The following is a 17,795-nucleotide window of genomic DNA, read 5'->3' as shown; positions in this document are numbered from 1 at the left end:
AGCTTACATTCTAAAGGGGAGGGGTAGACAGACAGGGGTGACACAGATGGGGTGGGTCTGGGACTGAGGGTCGACAGCACAAAGGTCGACACACCTTAGGTCGACGCCAATTGGTCGACACACCTTAGGTCGACATGGACAAAAGGTCGACATGGACAAAAGGTCGACAGGAACAAGGTCGACATGGAAAAAAGGTCGACATGAGTTTTTTATGTTTTTTTGGCGTCGTTTTCTTCGTAGAGTGACCGGGACCCCCAATTAGTGCACCGCTTCGCTCGCCATGCTTCGGGCATGGTGCCTTCGCTCCGCTACCGCTTCGCTCGGCACACTTAACGATCCACGTGGACTACGATTGGAACGGTAAAGTATGAAAAGGTTCAAAAAAAGAAAAAAATTGTGAAAAACTCATGTCGACCTTGTTCCTGTCGACCTTTTGTCCATGTCGACCTAAGGTGTGTCGACCAATTGGCGTCGACCTACGGTGTGTCGACCTTTGTGCTGTCGACCTGGAGTCCGGATACCAATGGGGTTCAGCTTAGGGTCAATATGGAGCCTATTTATTTCACTAGCCTAGGGGTGACCAATAAGCGACTCTCCAGCTGTTGTAGAACTACACATCCCAGCATTCTCTGCCACAGTTTTGCTCTTCAGCCATGCTAAAACTGTTGCAGAGCATGCTGGGATGTGTAGTTTTAGCACATCTCACATCCTTTGCACATGAGGTCGGCACAGACGTTCCAGTATTTGGCCAGTTTCTGTGTTCCTGCACTTGCACCAAATCTCCGGATGTTCACATCAGCTGACTGGCCTGGGTACCGAGAAGACGCCCCCTCCTCCCCAAAAACTATGTCAAACCCCCCCACAATGTCCCCAGCAGCAGCTGAACCAGGCCACCGTGCTCAGCACCATTGCAGCACGGCTCGTTCCGGGTGCAGTCATTTTGCTTTTTTGGTTTGCTCCCCTATTCCCGTGTAACACAGATGGCCTAAACCTGATCCTATCGGGCGTGTTCCTGACTATATTCTCCCTCCCCCTGTTCTCCACGCTGGGCCCGGACCCGTTCTGTCTGCTGGATATATAGAGCTGTATGCTGTAGGTGCGATGAAGTCACTGATTGCTAATATTCCTCCCCATACTGTGTGCAGGTAATGGGCTAAGACATCCCCTTACACTGCTGGCTGATAATAATCATTCCCAATATACTCCAGCTGTCAGAGTATCTCACCAGTGTATAGCCTGCTGTATACCCGGCTCCTGCTCCGCTGTGTGCGGGGAGGTGTATACATGGATGAATATACATTCAAATTATTAAACAATAGTCCTTACACCAATTCCTCGGACTAGCTGATAGAATATGAATTCTCTTGCATGTGTATGTGTGTGTGTGTGTGTGTGTGAGTGTATGTATGTATGTATGTATGTATGTATGTGTGAGTATGTATATATGTGTATGTGTGTGTGTCTGTATGTATGTATGTATGTATGTATGTATGTGTGTGTATTTATGTGTATGTATATATGTGTATGTGTGTGTGTCTGTATGTATGTATGTATGTATGTGTGTGTATTTATGTGTATGTATGTATGTATGTATGTATGTATGTGTGAATGTTTGTATGTATGTATGTATGTGTGTGTGTATGTGTGTATGTATGTATGTGTCAGTGTGTGTGTGAATGTATGTGTGTGTGTGTGTGTGTGTGTGAATGTGTATGAATGTATATATGTGTATGTATGTTTGTATGTATGTATGTGTATTTATGTGTGAGTATGTATATATATGTGTGTGAATGTATATGTGTATGTATGTATGTATGTATGTATGTCAGTGTGTGTGTGTGAATGTATGTATGTATGTATGTGTATGTATGTATGTATGTATGTATGTATGTATGTGTGTGTATTTATGTGTATGTATGTATGTATGTATGAATGTTTGTATGTATGTATGTGTGTGTGTATGTGTGTATGTATGTATGTATGTATGTGTCAGTGTGTGTGTGAATGTATGTGTGTGTGTGTATGTATGTGTGTGTGTGTGTGTGTGTGTGTGTGTGTATGAATGTATATATGTGTATGTATGTTTGTATGTATGTATGTGTATTTATGTGTGAGTATGTATATATATGTGTGTGAATGTATGTGTATGTATGTATGTATGTATGTCAGTGTGTGTGTGTGTGAATGTATGTATGTATGTATGTGTATGTATGTATGTATGTATGTATGTGTCAGTGTGTGTGAATGTACGTACGTACGTACGTACGTGTGAATGTATGTTTGTAAGTATGTGTGTGAAAATGTATGGATGTGTCAGTGTGTGAATGTTTGTATGTGTATGTATGTATGTATGTGTGTGAATGTGTATGTATGTATGTATGTATGTGTGAATGTATGCATGTGTATGTATGAATGTTTGTATGTATGTATGTATGTATGTATGCGTGTGTGAATGTGTATGTATGTGTGTGAATGTATGCGTGTATGTATGTATGTGTGAATATATGCGTGTATGTAAGTATGTATGCGTGTGTGTATGTATGTATGCATGTATGTATGTATGCATGCATGTATGTATGCATGTATGTATGTATGTATGCATGCATGCGTGTATGTAAGCGTGTGTGTATGTATGTATATATGTTGTAGGTTTATGTACACAGCTAATAGATTTGTAACTTTTCATGTTTGTTACATTTTGTCACATATATTTGGAATAGTTTCCTTGGAGAGGTTGCCTCACTGTAATATATTAGGATATAATTAACAATCCTCACGTCCTCAACAAGTCTTAAGTTTGACTTTGACAATCTAAAAAAAAACAATGTGAAGCAGCAGTATGTGATACAGTGTGTACACCCTGATTGTGATGTGGTCAACTTACCTACAATCACACTCCCGACAACCACTGACCGATGGTCAAAATACCGACAGGTCAAAAATAAGACATTGCAACCGACTTGTTCATACTTTACCATGCCAGTGGACTAGGAGGGGGTAGCGAGCCATGCGAGGGGACGCGGTACACTTATACGGTGTTTATGTCGACAAACAAAAAAAACAATGAAAAACCTATGTCGACTTTTTGCCCTGTCTGTATTTGAAATGCCGGCATTTTGACCTTGTCAGGATTTTGACTGTAGGTATTCCATACCGATCCCCCCTTATTGCCTCCATGTTAATGAGGAAGAGATTTACTGATCAGGTGCTCTGTATTATTTAGTCATCAGGATGTGTTACCACCTCTATATAATAGCAGGACCTCTGACAGGTCAGTCTGGGGCAGTCAGGTGTATGTTACCACCTCTATATAATAGCAGGACCTCTGACAGGTCAGTCTGGGGCAGTCAGGTCTGTGTTACCACCTCTATATAATAGCAGGACCTCTCACAGGTCAGTCTGGGGCAGTCAGGTCTGTGTTACCACCTCTATATAATAGCAGGACCTCTGACAGGTCAGTCTGGGGCAGTCAGGTCTGTGTTACCACCTCTATATAATAGCAGGACCTCTGACAGGTCAGTCTGGGGCAGTCAGGTCAGTGTTACCACCTCTATATAATAGCAGCACCTCTGACAGGTCAGTCTGGGGCAGTCAGGTCTTTGATACCACCTCTATATAATAGCAGCACCTCTGACAGGTCAGTCTGGGGCAGTCAGGTCTGTGATACCACCTCTATATAATAGCAGCACCTCTGACAGGTCAGTCTGGGGCAGTCAGGTCTTTGATACCACCTCTATATAATAGCAGCACCTCTGACAGGTCAGTCTGGGGCAGTCAGGTCTGTGATACCACCTCTATATAATAGCAGCACCTCTGACAGGTCAGTCTGGGGCAGTCAGGTCTGTGTTACCACCTCTATATAATAGCAGGACCTCTGACAGGTCAGTCTTGGGCAGTCAGGTCTGTGTTACCACCTCTATATAATAGCAGGACCTCTGACAGGTCAGTCTGGTGGAGTCAGGTCTGTGTTACCACCTCTATATAATAGCAGGACCTCTGACAGGTCAGTCTGGGGCAGTCAGGGCGGTGTTACCACCTCTATACAATAGCAGGACCTCTGGCAGATCAGTCTGGGGCAATCAGGTCTGTGTTTCCACCTCTATTTCTCTGACGTCCTAGTGGATGCTGGGGACTCCGTAAGGACCATGGGGAATAGACGGGCTCCGCAGGAGACTGGGCACTCTAAAGAAAGATTCAGGACTATCTGGTGTGCACTGGCTCCTCCCCCTATGACCCTCCTCCAAGCCTCAGTTAGATTTCTGTGCCCGGCCGAGCTGGATGCACACTAGGGGCTCTCCTGAGCTCCTAGAAAGAAAGTATAGTTTAGGTTTTTTATTTTACAGTGAGACCTGCTGGCAACAGGCTCACTGCAGCGAGGGACTAAGGGGAGAAGAAGCGAACCTACCTAACTGGTGGTAGCTTGGGCTTCTTAGGCTACTGGACACCATTAGCTCCAGAGGGATCGAACACAGGACCCGACCTTGTCGTCCGTTCCCGGAGCCGCGCCGCCGTCCCCCTTACAGAGCCAGAAGCAAGAAGGTCCGGAAAATCGGCGGCTGAAGACTTCTGTCTTCCTCCAAGGTAGCGCACAGCACTGCAGCTGTGCGCCATTGCTCCTCATGCACACCACACACTTCGGTCACTGATGGGTGCAGGGCGCTGGGGGGGGGGGCGCCCTGAGCTGCAATAATATACACCTTGGCTGGCAAACTAACACCATATATAGCCCCAGGGGCTATATAGGTGTAAATTAACCCCTGCCAGACGTTTTAAAATAGCGGGAGAAAGCCAGCCGAAAAAGGGGCGGAGCCTTCTCCCTCAGCACACTGGCGCCATTTTCCCTCACAGCTTCGCTGGAAGGATCGCTCCCTGGCTCTCCCCTGCAGTCCTGCACTACAGAAAGGGTAAAAAAGAGAGGGGGGGCACAATTTAGGCGCAGTATACAATATATATGCAGCTATAAGGGAAAACACTTTTATAAGGTGATATCCCTGTGATATATAGCGCTCTGGTGTGTGCTGGCATACTCTCCCCCTCTGTCTCCCCAAAGGGCTTTGTGGGGTCCTGTCCTCTGTCAGAGCATTCCCTGTGTGTGTGCTGTGTGTCGGTACTGCTGTGTCGACATGTATGATGAGGATAATGATGTGGAGGCGGAGCAAATGCCTGTGTATGTGATGTCACCCCCTGCGGGGTCGACACCTGTGTGGATGGACTTATGGAAGGAATTACGTGACAGTGTCAGCTCCTTACATAAAAGGTTTGACGACATAGGACAGCCGGCTTCTCAGCTTGTGCCTGTCCAAGCGTCTCAAATGTCATCAGGGGCTGTAAAACGCCCGCTACCTCAGATGACAGATACAGATGTCGACACGGACACCGACTCCAGTGTCGACGACGATGAGACTAGTGTACCCTCCAATAGGTCCACCCGTTACATGATTGAGGCAATGAAAAATGTATTACACATTTCTGATAATACCCCAGGTACCACAAAAAAGGGTATTATGTTTGGTGAGAAAAAACTACCAGTAGTTTTTCCTGCATCTGAGGAATTAAATGAGGTGTGTGAGGAAGCGTGGTCTTCCCCAGATAAGAAATGAATAGTTTCTAAACGGTTATTGGCAGCGTACCCTTTCCCGCCAGAGGATAGGTCACGTTGAAACACCCCCTAGGGTAGATAAAGCGCTGACACGCTTATCAAAAAAGGTGGCACTACCGTCTCCGGATACGGCCGCCCTAAAGGAACCTGCTGATAGAAAGCAGGAACATACCCTTAAAGCTATATACACACACCGGCATTATATTGAGACCCGCTATTGCATCGGCTTGGATGTGCAGTGCTGCAGCTGCGTGGTCAGATTCCCTGTCGGATAACATTGATACCATGGATAGGGACAATATTTTGCTGACGATAGAGCATATAAAAGATGCCGTCTTATACATGCGTGATGCACAGAGAAATATTTGCCGGCTGGCATCAAAAATGGGCTATGTCCATTGCCGCCAGAAGGGGGTTATGGACTCGGCAATGGTCAGGCGATGCCGACTCGAAGCGGCACATGGAAGTTTTGCCCTATAAAGGGGTGGAACTTTTTGGGGATGGTCTGTCAGACCTCGTTTCCACAGCTACTGCTGGGAAATCGACCTTTTTGCCACAGGCTACCCCACAGCAAAAGAAAGCACCGTATTATCAGGTACAGTCCTTTCGGCCCCAGAAGAATAAGAGGGCTAGAGGCTCATCCTTTCTGCCGAGGGGCAGAGGTAGGGGGAAAAAGCTGCAGCACACAGCTAGCTCCCAAGAGCAGAAGTCCTCCCCTGCGTCCGGTAAGTCCACAGCATGACGCTGGGGCTGCTCAGGCGGTCCCGGGTACGGTGGGGGCCCGTCTCAGGAATTTCAGCACACAGTGGGCTCTCTCACAGGTGGATCCCTGGGTCCTTCAAGTGGTGTCTCAGGGGTACAGGCTGGAATTCGAGACGTCTCCCCCCTGCCGTTTCCTAAAATCTGCCTTACCGGCAACTCCCTCTGCCAGGGAGGCAGTGTTGGTGGCTATTCAAAAACTATATTCACAGCAAGTGATTGTCAAGGTACCCCTCCTTCAACAGGGAAAGGGTTACTATTCCACAATGTTTGTGGTACCGAAACCGGACGGTTCGGTGAGACCCATCTTAAATTTAAAAGCCTTGAACACTTATATCAAAAGGTTCAAGTTCAAGATGGAATCGCTCAGGGCGGTTATTGCGAGCCTGGACGAGGGGGATTACATGGTCTCCCTGGACATCAAGAATGCGTACCTGCATGTCCCTATTTACCCTCCGCACCAGGAGTACCTCAGATTTGTGGTACAGGACTGTCACTATCAGTTCCAGACGCTGCCGTTTGGGTTATCCACGGCACCGAGGGTCTTTACCAAGGTAATGGCCGAAATGATGATACTCCTTCGCAAGAAGGGAGTTTTAATTATCCCATACTTGGACGATCTCCTGATAAAGGCGAGGTCCAAAGAACAGTTGATAGTGGGGGTAGCACTTTCTCGGGAAGTGCTACAACAGCACGGCTGGATTCTCAATATTCCAAAGTCACAGCTGGTCCCGACGACACGTCTTCTGTTCCTGGGAATGATTCTGGACACAGACCAGAAAAGAGTGTTTCTTCCAGTGGAAAAAGCCGAGGAGTTGTCATCTCTAGTCAGAGACATCCTAAAACCAGGACAGGTGTCGCGTCGGTACATCAATGCACACGAGTCCTGGGAAAAATGGTAGCTTCGTACGAAGCAATCCCATTCGGAAGGTTCCACGCAAGGACGTTCCAGTGGGACCTGTTGGACAAATGGTCCGGGTCCCATCTCCAGATGCAACAGCGGATAACCCTGTCGGCAAGGACCAGGGTGTCGCTGCTGTGGTGGCTGCAGAGGGCTCATCTACTAGAGGGCCGCAGATTCGGAATACAGGACTGGGTCCTAGTGACCACGGATGCCAGCCTTCGGGGCTGGGGTGCAGTCACACAGGGAAGAAATTTCCAAGGACTGTGGTCAAATCGGGAGATTTTACTTCACATAAATATTCTGGAGCTAAGGGCCATTTACAATGCCCTAAGCCAAGCAAGGCCCCTGCTTCAGAACCAGCCGGTACTGATCCAATCAGACAACATCACGGCGGTCGCCCATGTAAACAGACAGGGCGGCACAAGAAGCAGGATGGCGATGGCAGAAGCCACAAGGATTCTCCGATGGGCAGAGAATCATGTGTTGGCACTGACAGCAGTGTTCATTCCGGGAGTGGACAACTGGGAAGCAGACTTCCTCAGCAGGCATGACCTCCACCCGGGAGAATGGGGACTTCATCCAGCCAAATGCTGGTAGACCGTTGGGAAAGACCACAGGTGGACATGATGGCGTCCCGCCTCAACAAAAAGTTGAAAAGATACTGCGCCAGGTCAAGGGACCCTCAGGCGATCGCTGTGGACGCTCTAGTGACACCGTGGGTGTACCAGTCGGTTTATGTGTTTCCTCCTCTGCCTCTCATTCCCAAGGTACTGAGAATAATAAGAAAGCGAGGAGTGAAAACTATACTCGTGGTTCCGGATTGGCCAAGAAGAGCTTGGTACCCGGAACTTCAAGAGATGCTTGCAGAGGACCCTTGGCCTCTGCCGCTCAGACAAGACCTGCTGCAGCAGGGACCCTGTCTGTTCCAAGACTTACCGCGGCTACGTTTGACGGCATGGCAGTTGAACACCGGATCCTAAAGGAAAAGGGCATTCCGGAGGAAGTCATCCCTACCCTGATCAAAGCCAGGAAGGATGTCACCGCAAAACATTATCACCGCATTTGGCGAAAATATGTTGCGTGGTGTGAGGCCAAGAAGGCCCCGACGGAGGAATTTCAGCTGGGTCGATTCCTGTATTTCCTGCAAGCAGGGGTGACGTTGGGCCTCAAATTGGGGTCCATTAAGGTCCAGATTTCGTCTCTGTCGATTTTCTTCCAAAAAGAACTGGCTTCACTGCCTGAAGTTCAGACGTTTGTCAAAGGAGTTCTGCATATTCAGCCTCCTTTTGTGGCCCCAGTGGCACCTTGGGATCTCAATGTGGTTTTGGAATTCCTGAAATCACATTGGTTCGAGCCACTTAAGACTGTGGATTTGAAATATCTCACGTGGAAAGTGGTCATGTTGTTGGCCCTGGCTTCGGCCAGGCGAGTATCAGAATTGTCTTGTAAAAGTCCTTATCTGATTTTCCATATGGATAAGGCAGAGTTGAGGACTCGTCCTCAGTTTCTCCCGAAGGTGGTCTCAGATTTTCACTTGAACCAACCTATTGTGGTGCCTGCGGCTACTAGGGACTTGGAGGATTCCAAGTTACTGGACGTAGTCAGGGCCCTGAAAATGTATGTTTCCAGGACGGCTGGAGTCAGGAAGACTGACTCGCTGTTTATCCTGTATGCACCCAACAAGCTGGGTGCTCATGCTTCTAAGCAGTCTATCGCGCGCTGGATTTGTAGCACTATTCAGCTGGCGCATTCTGCGGTGGGATTACCGCAGCCTAAATCAGTGAAAGCCCATTCCACAAGGAAGGTGGGCTCATCTTGGGCGGCTGCCCGAGGGGTCTCGGCTTTACAACTTTGCCGAGCTGCTACTTGGTCAGGGGCAAACACGTTTGCAAAATTCTACAAATTTGATACCCTGGCTGAGGAGGACCTGGAGTTCTCTCATTCGGTGCTGCAGAGTCATCCGCACTCTCCCGCCCGTTTGGGAGCTTTGGTATAATCCCCATGGTCCTTACGGAGTCCCCAGCATCCACTAGGACGTCAGAGAAAATAAGAATTTACTCACCGGTAATTCTATTTCTCGTAGTCCGTAGTGGATGCTGGGCGCCCATCCCAAGTGCGGATTGTCTGCAATACTTGTAAATAGTTATTGTTACTATAATCGGGTTGTTATTGCGAGCCATCTGTTCAGAGGCTCCATTGTTATCATACTGTTAACCGGGGTTCCTATCACGAGTTATATGGTGTGATTGGTGTGGCTGGTATGAGTCTTACCCGGGATTCAAAAATCCTTCCTTATTGTGTCAGCTCTTCCGGGCACAGTTCCTAACTGAGGCTTGGAGGAGGGTCATAGGGGGAGGAGCCAGTGCACACCAGATAGTCCTGAATCTTTCTTTAGAGTGCCCAGTCTCCTGCGGAGCCCGTCTATTCCCCATGGTCCTTACGGAGTCCCCAGCATCCACTACGGACTACGAGAAATAGAATTACCGGTGAGTAAATTCTTATTATAATAGCAGGACCTCTGACAGGTCAGTCTGGGGCAGTCAGGTCTGTGTTACCACCTCTGTATAATAGCAGGACCTAGGACAGGTCTGGGGAAGTCAGGTCTGTGTTACCTCTATATAATAGCAGGACCTCTGACAGGTCAGTCTGGGGCAGTCAGGTCTGTGTTACCACCTCTGTATAATAGCAGGACCTAGGACAGGTCTGGGGAAGTCAGGTTTGTGTTACCACCTCTATATAATAGCAGGACCTCTGACAGGTCAGTCTGGGGCAGTCAGGTCTGTGATACCACCTCTATATAATAGCAGCACCTCTGACAGGTCAGTCTGGGGCAGTCAGGTCTGTGTTACCACCTCTATATAATAGCAGGACCTCTGACAGGTCAGTCTTGGGCAGTCAGGTCTGTGTTACCACCTCTATATAATAGCAGGACCTCTGACAGGTCAGTCTGGTGGAGTCAGGTCTGTGTTACCACCTCTATATAATAGCAGGACCTCTGACAGGTCAGTCTGGTGGAGTCAGGTCTGTGTTACCACCTCTATATAATAGCAGGACCTCTGACAGGTCAGTCTGGGGCACTCAGGGATGTGTTACCACCTCTATATAATATCAGGACCTCTGACAGGTCAGTCTGGGGCAGTCAGGTCTGTGTTACCACCTCTATATAATAACAGGACCTCTGACAGGTCAGTCTGGTGGAGTCAGGTCTGTGTTACCACCTCTATATAATAGCAGGACCTCTGAAAGGTCAGTCTGGGGCAGTCAGGGCAGTGTTACCACCTCTATACAATAGCAGGACCTCTGGCAGATCAGTCTGGGGCAGTCAGGTCTGTGATACCACCTCTATATAATAGCAGGACCTCTGACAGGTCAGTCTGGGGCAGTCAGGTCTGTGATACCACCTCTATATAATAGCAGCACCTCTGACAGGTCAGTCTGGGGCAGTCAGGTCTGTGTTACCACCTCTATATAATAGCAGGACCTCTGACAGGTCAGTCTGGGGCAGTCAGGTCTGTGATACCACCTCTACATAATAGCAGCACCTCTGACAGGTCAGTCTGGGGCAGTCAGGTCTGTGTTACCACCTCTATATAATAGCAGGACCTCTGGCAGGTCAGTCTGGGGCAGTCAGGTCTGTGTTACCACCTCTATATAATAGCAGGACCTCTGACAGGTCAGTCTGGGGCAGTCAGGTCTGTGTTACCACCTCTATATAATAGCAGGACCTCAAGGAGCAAGGAGAGATATCTGTAGTGATCTCAGAGAAGTAATTCTGCTGCTCACCAGCCTGGGAAGGGTTTAAGGCTTTTTGCAAATAGTGCAACTACTTACAATGAGAAAGATTTTGTATAAGTGGAGAACAATGAGGGCAGCTGTCAATCTTCCCAGGACTTGTCCTAAAAAAGTCACCCAACGATCAGATCATATGAAGCTCTGAGACAGAGAATGACAGAGAACCCAAAGGCGCCGCATTCAGGGAACTACGACTACCAAGGAAATATAATTTGTACATGTATGGTGTTCAAACAGGAATAGCCAGGAAAGACGTCCTTCTATCTCTCTAGGGGCAGATCAGACACATCATACGCCACATAATCTCATACCAAAGGGTTGAAAGAAAAGAATGAAGGTTTTGGAATGTCCACGTGGATGTCCAGGACGCAATCTCATTGAGATGCTGTGACAGGACCCTAAGAGAGCTGTGCATAAACCAATGCCCTCAATGAACTGCCCATGCTGCACGGAGAACGGACAAAATTCCCCAAATAAGATGTAATACAAACACACAGAACCAGTATTGTGTCACCTGCAGTGCCAGCATTAGTACCAGTCTACCCGGTGTCAGACGTGCCCCTGTACCGCCAACCATGTAAGGAGGACCTCCCCACATATCAGCAGAGTTCCTGGCTCTCCTGCGCCACCACATTCAGCCCCTGCCAGCATATCATAGGTCTCTCGCTGCCTCTATCAGCAGACTGGTACTCTCCTCATCTCCCCCAGCACAGGCGTACTCTCCCATCTACCCCAGCACAGGCGTATTCTCCCATCTCCCCAAGCACAGGCGTACTCTCCTCATCTCCCCCAGCACATGCGTACTCTCCTCATCTCCCCCAGCACATGAGTACTCTCCTCATCTCCCCCAGCACAGGCGTACTCTCCCATCTACCCCAGCACAGGCGTACTCTCCTCGTCTCCCCCAGCACATGCGTACTCTCCCATCTCCCCCAGCACATGTGTACTCTCCCATCTACCCCAGCACATGCGTACTCTCCCATCTACCCCAGCACAGGCGTACTCTCCCATCTACCCCAGCACAGGCGTACTCTCCCATCTACCCCAGCACATGAGTACTCTCCCATCTCCCCCAGCACATGCGTACTCTCCCATCTCCCCCAGCACAGGCGTACTCTCCCATCTCCCCCAGCACAGGCGTACTCTCCTCGTCTCCCCCAGCACATGCGTACTCTCCTCGTCTCCCCCAGCACATGCGTACTCTCCTCGTCTCCCCCAGCACATGCGTACTCTCCTCGTCTCCCCCAGCACATGCGTACTCTCCCATCTCCCCCAGCACATGCGTACTCTCCTCATCTCCCCCAGCACATGAGTCTTCTCCCCATCTCCCCCAGCACACTGGTACTCTCCCATCTCCCCCAGCACATGAGTACTCTCCTCATCTCCCCCAGCACATGCGTCTTCTCCCCATCTCCCTCAGCACACTGGTACTCTCCCATCTCCCCCAGCACATGAGTACTCTCCCATCTCCCCCAGCACATGAGTACTCTCCCATCTCCCCCAGCACATGAGTACTCTCCCATCTCCCCCAGCACATGCGTACTCTCCCATCTCCCCCAGCACATGCGTACTCTCCTCATCTCCCCCAGCACATGCGTACTCTCCCATCTCCCCCAGCACATGCGTACTCTCCTCATCTCCCCCAGCACATGCGTCTTCTCCCCATCTCCCCCAGCACACTGGTACTCTCCCATCTCCCCCAGCACATGAGTACTCTCCCATCTCCCCCAGCACATGAGTACTCTCCCATCTCCCCCAGCACATGAGTACTCTCCCATCTCCCCCAGCACATGAGTACTCTCCCATCTCCCCCAGCACATGCGTACTCTCCCATCTCCCCCAGCACATGCGTACTCTTCCATCTCCCCCAGCACATGCGTACTCTCCCATCTTCCCCAGCACATGCGTACTCTCCCATCTCCCCCAGCACATGCGTACTCTCCCATCTCCCCCAGCACATGCGTACTCTCCTCATCTCCCCCAGCGGGTGGTCTTCTGTTTGCCGGCGGTCGGGCTCCCGGCGCTCAGTATACCGGCGCCGGGAGCCCGACAGCCGGAATACCGACAATTATTTTCCCTCGTGGGGGTCCACGACCCCCATAGAGGGAGAATAAAATAGTGTGGCGCGCGTAGCGCGCCACCGTGCCCGTAGCGTGGCGAGCGCAGCGAGCCCGCAAGGGGCTCATTTGCGCTCGCCAAGCTGTCGGTAAGCCGGCGGTCGGGCTCCCGGCGCCGGGATGCTGGTCGCCGGGAGCCCGACCGCCGGCCAGCCGTAGTGAACCCCCCCCAGCACATGCGTACTCTCCTCATCTCCCCCAGCACATGCGTACTCTCCCATCTCCCCCAGCACATGCGTACTCTCCTCATCTCCCCCAGCACATGCGTACTCTCCTCATCTCCCCCAGCACATGCGTACTCTCCCCATCTCCCCCAGCACACTGGTACTCTCCCATCTCCCCCAGCACATGAGTACTCTCCCATCTCCCCCAGCACGAGTACTCTCCCATCTCCCCCAGCACATGAGTACTCTCCCATCTCCCCCAGCACATGAGTACTCTCCCATCTCCCCCAGCACATGAGTACTCTCCCATCTCCCCCAGCACATGCGTACTCTCCCATCTCCCCCAGCACATGAGTACTCTCCCATCTCCCCCAGCACATGAGTACTCTCCCATCTCCCCCAGCACGAGTACTCTCCCATCTTCCCCAGCACATGCATACTCTCCCATCTCCCCAAGCACATGAGTACTCTCCTCATCTCCCCCAGCACAGGCGTACTCTCCCATCTCCCCCAGCACATGAGTACTCTCTCATCTCCCCCAGCACGAGTACTCTCCCATCTCCCCCAGCATATGAGTACTCTCCCATCTCCCCCAGCACATGAGTACTCTCCCATCTCCCCCAGCACATGCGTACTCTCCCATCTCCCCCAGCACATGAGTACTCTCCCATCTCCCCCAGCACATGAGTTCTCTCCCATCTCCCCCAGCACGAGTACTCTCCCATCTCCCCCAGCACATGCATACTCTCCCATCTCCCCCAGCACATGAGTACTCTCCTCATCTCCCCCAGCACATGCGTACTCTCCCATCTCCCCCAGCACATGCGTACTCTCCCCATCTCCCCCAGCACATGCGTACTCTCCTCATCTCCCCCAGCACGAGTACTCTCCTCATCTCCCCCAGCACATGCGTACTCTCCCATCTCCCCCAGCACATGTGTACTCTCCTCATCTCCCCCAGCACATGAGTCTTCTCCCCATCTCCCCCAGCACACTGGTACTCTCCCATCTCCCCCAGCACATGAGTGCTCTCCTCATCTCCCCCAGCACATGCGTCTTCTCCCCATCTCCCCCAGCACATGAGTACTCTCCCATCTCCCCCAGCACATGAGTACTCTCATCTCCCCCAGCACATGCGTACTCTCCTCGTCTCCCCCAGCACATGCGTACTCTCCTCATCTCCCCCAGCACATGAGTCTTCTCCCCATCTCCCCCAGCACACTGGTACTCTCCCATCTCCCCCAGCACATGAGTACTCTCCTCATCTCCCCCAGCACATGCGTCTTCTCCCCATCTCCCCCAGCACACTGGTACTCTCCCATCTCCCCCAGCACATGAGTACTCTCCCATCTCCCCCAGCACAGGAGTACTCTCCCATCTCCCCCAGCACATGAGTACTCTCCCATCTCCCCCAGCACATGCGTACTCTCCCATCTCCCCCAGCACATGCGTACTCTCCCATCTCCCCCAGCACATGAGTACTCTCCTCATCTCTCCCAGCACATGCGTACTCTCCCATCTTCCCCAGCACATGCGTACTCTCCCATCTCCCCCAGCACATGCGTATTCTCCCATCTCCCCCAGCACATGCGTACTCTCCTCATCTCCCCCAGCACATGCGTACTCTCCTCATCTCCCCCAGCACATGCGTACTCTCCCATCTCCCCCAGCACATGCGTACTCTCCTCATCTCCCCCAGCACATGTGTACTCTCCTCATCTCCCCCAGCACATGCGTACTCTCCCCATCTCCCCCAGCACACTGGTACTCTCCCATCTCCCCCAGCACATGAGTACTCTCCCATCTCCCCCAGCACATGAGTACTCTCCCATCTCCCCCAGCACATGCGTACTCTCTCATCTCCCCCAGCACATGAGTACTCTCCCATCTCCCCCAGCACATGAGTACTCTCCCATCTCCCCCAGCACATGAGTACTCTCCCATCTCCCCCAGCACATGCATACTCTCTCATCTCCCCCAGCACATGCGTACTCTCCCATCTCCCCCAGCACATGCGTACTCTCCCATCTCCACCAGCACATGCGTACTCTCCTCATCTCCCCAAGCACGAGTACTCTCCTCATCTCCCCCAGCACATGCGTACTCTCCCATCTCCCCCAGCACATGAGTACTCTCCCATCTCCCCCAGCACGAGTACTCTCCTCATCTCCCCCAGCACATGCGTATTCTCCTCATCTCCCCCCAGTACATGCGTACTCTCCCATCTCCCCCATCACACTGGTACTCTCCCATCTCCCCCATCACATGAGTACTCTCCCATCTCCCCCAGCACATGAGTACTCTCCCATCTCCCCCAGCACGAGTACTCTCCCATCTCCCCCAGCACATGCGTACGCTCCCATCTCCCCCAGCACATGAGTACTCTCCTCATCTCCCCCAGCACATGCGTACTCTCCCATCTCCCCCAGCGCATGCGTACTCTCATCATCTCCCCCAGCACATGCGTACTCGCCTCATCTCCCCCAGCACATGCGTACTCTCCCATCTCCCCCAGCACATGCGTACTCTCCTCATCTCCCCCAGCACATGCGTACTCTCCTCATCTCCCCCAGCACATGCGTACTCTCCTCATCTCCCCCAGCACATGCGTACTCTCCCCATCTCTCCCAGCACATGCGTACTCTCCCATCTCCCCCAGCACATGTGTACTCTCCCATCTCCCCCAGCACACTGGTACTCTCCCATCTCCCCCAGCACGAGTACTCTCCTCATCTCCCCCAGCACATGCGTACTCTCCCATCTTCCCCAGCACATGAGTACTCTCCCATCTCCCCCATCACACTGGTACTCTCCCATCTCCCCCATCACATGAGTACTCTCCCATCTCCCCAGCACACTGGTACTCTCCCATCTCCCCCAGCACATGCATACTCTCCCATCTCCCCCAGCACATGCGTACTCTCCCATCTCCCCCAGCACATGAGTACTCTCCTCATCTCCCCCAGCACATGCGTACTCTCCTCATCTCCCCCAGCATATGCATACTCTCCTCATCTCCCCCAGCACACTGGTACTCTCCCATCTTCCCCAGCACATGAGTACTCTCCCATCTCCCCCAGCACATGCGTACTCTCCCATCTCCCCCAGCATGAGTACTCTCCTCATCTCCCCCAGCACATGCGTACTCTCCCATCTTCCCCAGCACATGCTTACTCTCCTCGTCTCCCCCAGCACATGCGTACTCTCCTCATCTCCCCCAGCACATGCGTACTCTCCCATCTCCCCCAGCACATGCGTACTCTCCTCATCTCCCCCAGCACATGCGTCTTCTCCCCATCTCCCCCAGCACACTGGTACTCTCCCATCTCCCCCAGCACATGAGTACTCTCCTCATCTCCCCCAGCACATGCGTCTTCTCCCCATCTCCCCCAGCACACTGGTACTCTCCCATCTCCCCCAGCACATGAGTACTCTCCCATCTCCCCCAGCACATGAGTACTCTCCCATCTCCCCCAGCACATGAGTACTCTCCCATCTCCCCCAGCACATGCGTACTCTCCTCATCTCTCCCAGCACATGCGTACTCTCCCATCTTCCCCAGCACATGCGTACTCTCCCATCTCCCCCAGCACATGAGTACTCTCCTCATCTCTCCCAGCACATGCGTACTCTCCCATCTTCCCCAGCACATGCGTACTCTCCCATCTCCCCCAGCACATGCGTACTCTCCCATCTCCCCCAGCACATGCGTACTCTCCTCATCTCCCCCAGCACATGCGTACTCTCCCATCTCCCCCAGCACATGCGTACTCTCCTCATCTCCCCCAGCACATGCGTACTCTCCTCATCTCCCCCAGCACATGCGTACTCTCCCCATCTCCCCCAGCACACTGGTACTCTCCCATCTCCCCCAGCACATGAGTACTCTCCCATCTCCCCCAGCACATGAGTACTCTCCCATCTCCCCCAGCACATGAGTACTCTCCCATCTCCCCCAGCACATGAGTACTCTCCCATCTCCCCCAGCACATGCGTACTCTCCCATCTCCCCCAGCACATGCGTACTCTCCCATCTCCCCCAGCACATGAGTACTCTCCCATCTCCCCCAGCACATGAGTACTCTCCCATCTCCCCCAGCACGAGTACTCTCCCATCTTCCCCAGCACATGCATACTCTCCCATCTCCCCAAGCACATGAGTACTCTCCTCATCTCCCCCAGCACACTGGTACTCTCCCATCTCCCCCAGCACATGAGTACTCTCTCATCTCCCCCAGCACGAGTACTCTCCCATCTCCCCCAGCACATGAGTACTCTCCCATCTCCCCCAGCACATGAGTACTCTCCCATCTCCCCCAGCACATGCGTACTCTCCCATCTCCCCCAGCACATGAGTACTCTCCCATCTCCCCCAGCACATGAGTTCTCTCCCATCTCCCCCAGCACGAGTACTCTCCCATCTCCCCCAGCACATGCATACTCTCCCATCTCCCCCAGCA

At 51.9% G+C, this 17,795-nt stretch overlaps 1 protein-coding gene across 2 annotated transcripts in view; it reads right to left on the bottom strand.

The window, feature by feature from the left end:
• Window positions 1–17,795, bottom strand: part of GRIPAP1 (GRIP1 associated protein 1) — a 127,174-nt gene that overhangs the window by 2,481 nt on the left and 106,898 nt on the right. The gene's annotated exons all lie outside the window — the stretch shown is intronic.

Source organism: Pseudophryne corroboree, chromosome 8, assembly GCF_028390025.1.
Source record: "Pseudophryne corroboree isolate aPseCor3 chromosome 8, aPseCor3.hap2, whole genome shotgun sequence".
In the NCBI taxonomy this organism is placed as follows: domain Eukaryota; kingdom Metazoa; phylum Chordata; class Amphibia; order Anura; family Myobatrachidae; genus Pseudophryne; species Pseudophryne corroboree.
Note: the sequence above shows the minus strand (reverse complement) of the source record. Positions and strands in the feature narration are given on the sequence as shown.